General features: G+C 38.5%; 1 pseudogene; it reads left to right on the top strand.

The window, feature by feature from the left end:
* The first annotated feature begins 2,654 nt into the window (after positions 1–2,654).
* LOC123232607 lies at positions 2,655–2,803 on the top strand (annotated as a pseudogene).
* The last annotated feature ends 1,461 nt before the right edge of the window (positions 2,804–4,264 follow it).

Genomic DNA, 4,264 nt, shown 5'->3' with positions numbered 1-4,264 from the left:
AATAAATTAGCTAAATAAAATAAATTAATTAGTTTGATTAATTAGTTAAGAATAAATAATGAAATTCAGTTCAATTCAACAAACACACACACACACATATACACACACACACACACACACACACACACACACACATACACACACACACACTTACTCAATTGAATTTTAAGAAAGTTAAGATGAATGCAAAAGTAGCTCCTAAAACCAGAGGAGTTAAGTTAAATTTGGTTACCTCTGATTGCTAGAAATATACATTTCTTCCCTGGACACAAAAGCAATGATAATGGGGAAGGGAACACAGTATAACAGAAGGTAGACTTTTCTAGATTTACACAGAGTTGGTCCTTCTGCCCAAAGTGACAAACAAAAGGCAGGCTGTTTTCCAGGATAAGCCGCTGAATTCAGTAGAATTATGACCTCAAAGGGCAACTAAGAACGTGCCTGAAATAGTACACTGAGATCCCAAGAGAAAAGAGTTACTCCTGCAGGGGAAAAAGGAATTTCTTAACAACTTAAAGGGCAGATTTAATTAAAGGACAGTGCCCTATTTTACAAGATACTCTCTGTGAAAAGAATGTGAAAATTCATGCCAGATGTACTTCTTCCTTTCAAATCTGGAAAAGCAATTAGATGATGAAGTTTAATAGGTATGGGTCACTTGGGTCTCAAATATTTAAGGTTTGTAAATCTTTTAAATGGGTGCACATAACATGCACACACATCAGATTCATCCTGGAACCAATATTCTTGAGGTAAATCTAGTGCTGACACTAATTCTGGGGAAAGTTTGGATTAATTTCTCATTTATTTCTGGGATCAAAGTTTTTGGATTTAGCTGTCATGAGTGTTTTGCTTTTTGGTCACTTCAGTCCTTTCTGACTCTTCATGATGCCTTTTGGGGTTTTTTTGGCAAAGATTCGGAGTGGTTTGCCATTATCTTCTCTAGGCCATTTTATAGATGGGGAAACTGAGGCAAATAGGGGTAGGTGATTTGCCTAGGGTCCTACAGCTAAGAAGTGTCTGAGGCCAGATTTGAATGTAGGACCTTTTGATTACAGGCCTGGCTCTCTAACCACTGAGACACGTAGCTGTCCCTCTATGGGATTTTCCTGGCAAAGATACTGGAGTAGTTTGCCATTTCCTTCTCCAGTGTGTCCATTTTTTTTTTTTTTTAACAGATGAGGAACAGAGGCAAACCGGGTTTGAATGACTTGCCCAGAGTCGCACAGCTAATTTAAGATGCCAAATTTGAACTTAGGTCTTCCTGACTCCAGAATTAGAGCTCTATCTACTAAGCCACCATGCCTAAATGCAGATGCTCTTGAAGATATAGTCTTATATCTATTTTTTGATAAGTAGCATCCACAAAAAGACACAACACAATAAAAGCACAAAGCATTGGGAAACCCACTTGTGTCCTAACCAGTCTTGTCTCCATGGTCTTCTCTTTCTCCCTTTTTCGATAGATGAGATCATGTCATTCTTCTCTATTGGATTTAGAGGCAGAGGAGGCTGGGTTTTCCATCCTTTCCACTTACTACTTGTGAGATCTTGGCAAGTCACTTCAACTACTTTGAGATAATTTCCTCCTCTGCAAAATGAGAAGGTTGGGCTTTTTTAAAATCTATTTTCCAGCTCTAAATCAATGACACTGATTCTCTTATTTTCAACCATCAAAACCAAGAGCATAAGAAAGGGGCAGGTTAGGTGGTTCTGTCAATAAGGGGCCAGGCCTGAGGATGAAAGGTCCTGGGTTCATATTTGACCTCAGACACTTCCTAATTATGTGCCCCTGGCCAAATCACTTAACCCCATTTGGTGGGCCTTGCTCCTCTTAGAATTGTTACTAAGACAGAAAGTAAGGGCTTTAAAAATACCCAAAACCAATTGTTAAAGAAGGAAAGATCATTAGAAAACATCTAATTATAGAATCTCTGAATCATGTTTGAAGAAAGTCTTATTTCCTAAACCTGGCATTCAAGGGCTTCCATAATTTGCCACAATCTTATCTTTCCAGGCTCACCTGACTTGAGTTCTTAATAGTCTCTATGTTCTGGCCAAATTGGGCCTCTTGGGGCCATCCCCTGCATGTGCCCTGTACTTTTGTGCCCCTAGACCTGGAATGCTGCCTTGCCATATTTGATGGATGCGTTCAAATGCCACTTCCTTCATGAAACATTCTCTGATCCCAACCCCCAAAATCTTTCCTTTCCAAGACTCACACTTTTTGTCTGCACCTATTATGCTCAAATGGGATACTATATGTAAAGCATTTAGCACAGTGCCTGTCACATAGTAGGTGCTTCTTGTTATTCAGTTGTGTCTGACTCTTCACAATCCCATCTAAGTTTTTCTTGACAAATACTAGAGTGGTTTTCCATTTTCAGCTCACTTTACAGAGGAAATTAAGGCAAATAGGGTTAAGAGACTTGCCCAGTCACATAGCTGGTGTCTGTGGGCTTTACTGAGAGGATTTCAGTGAAATCATATCTTCTTAAGAAAGTTTTAAAAATCTAAATGTATTTTTTAGTGCTATGTTCTGCTAATCTTGTAATTTTACTTGGTCAAATCCAGATGTTATATTTAAAAGAGCCACTTGGTCAAAGCTATACGGGGTTTTTCAGCTCTATATGAACATTTCAAACAAGTACCTTATCTTTGTGCAATGACAGTATCGTAGCCAATGAGGTTTATCTGAGGCGCATTATTGCTAATTGAAAACTTTTCTCAAACAAGTACCTTATAGAAGGAGAGTTTCAAGCAAATTAATCCATTGGTTAAGGAACTTTTTTCCCCAATTGGAGAAAAATAAAGTTACAAGATTTCACCTGGATACGTGAGTCTGAAGATAAGGGAGTTAAGAAAAAAATAAGAGAAGTTCTCCATGAAAACTGAATACCAATTTCTGGGAAGAACACTTCCAGAGCAGGCTGTGATAGAAGGTAAAAAATGCCTTAAGTCTAGCGTCTATTAGGGCAAGATGTCAAATAAAAAATTATTTGGCTTTCTCCCAACTCCCTCATTTCTTCTTCACACTTGATGATCATGGAAGAAGCTGAGGCATAAATAAGGAAACTGAAACGAAAGGAAACTTCTTTTTGAATCTCAAAAATTGTGAAATACACAATTCTAAAAGACCTTTAAAAAAAGTCAAGCCAAATTATACTGTATAGTTTGATGCTATTTGCTTCGTAGAGCTATGATTGTAATTACCTTTCACCAAAGACAGAAAGACTAACCCATATTAGTAACTAAAAGCCCTAAACCTCTTCTGGGAGATGTCAATTAGCCCCTTTGAGAATGTGTCGATATATATTATCATGGAGAGTTAGAAGGGACCTCAGAGGTCAAGTTCAACCTCCTACTCAATAGAGGAAGAGATCCTTACAAGGGCTTTGTTGGGATGCTGGAATATGAACATCCATTATGGTCAAGGATCAGTCCGCTCCTAGCCCCCTCTTTGTCCAATGTTTTCAACTCATTTTATTGGATCTCCCCTGCCCCCATCCAAGGACAACCCTCTCTTCCCCACCCTACTTTTCCCCACTACATACACTGTGATTTTTCAGGCTGGTGTCAAGAAGGAAATTATGTCAGTCCAAATGGCATTTGGTACGCATCAAATTTAAATTAGCTTAGTCAAATGTAGTGACTGAAAATCCAGTTTAAGGATACATGCATTGCTGAACTGCATTTTTTCAATGACTCTGGTTTGCTGGCAATATTATTTGAATACATACTCCATTCCCAATTTGTGTGCCTAACCCAGAATGAAGATCCAGCCATTCAATACAGGGATCCAAAATGAGTATAAGCCACGTGACAAGAACTGAATTAATTTCTTTCTTTCCTTAACCTATTAGAGTAAGCAGTTGCTGTTTCCCTGATCAATCTTTCCTGTCTAAAATCCTGTTCTCCTCCTTGAACTTACTGCAGAAATTGTCACTCCTCCAAAACCACATACTAATTACATTACATTGTGACCTTCAAGATTCTTCTCAAAACACTGGTTTCATCATTTTGTTTAGAAGGCAAAGTGCATTTGCCTGAATAAAAACATTCCCACCATTTCCCCAAGCCTCCCAGGCTTCAGAGTCACAATGTTGGCTAAGAGTTTGTTTTTTATATTATTAGGCAGCTCTCAAGAGAAAAATATAGAGCAGAGGGGCTAGGAGGGAAAGGCAGAGGAACTCTCTTTGAAAGTACTATGTAAAATGACACAGCTGGAACACAGATTTCTGAGGCCTTTTCTGCCACCCTTCAA

This window comes from Gracilinanus agilis, chromosome 1 (assembly GCF_016433145.1).
Source record: "Gracilinanus agilis isolate LMUSP501 chromosome 1, AgileGrace, whole genome shotgun sequence".
NCBI classification, from domain to species: Eukaryota; Metazoa; Chordata; class Mammalia; order Didelphimorphia; family Didelphidae; genus Gracilinanus; species Gracilinanus agilis.
This window is presented reverse-complemented; position numbering and strand designations above follow the sequence as displayed.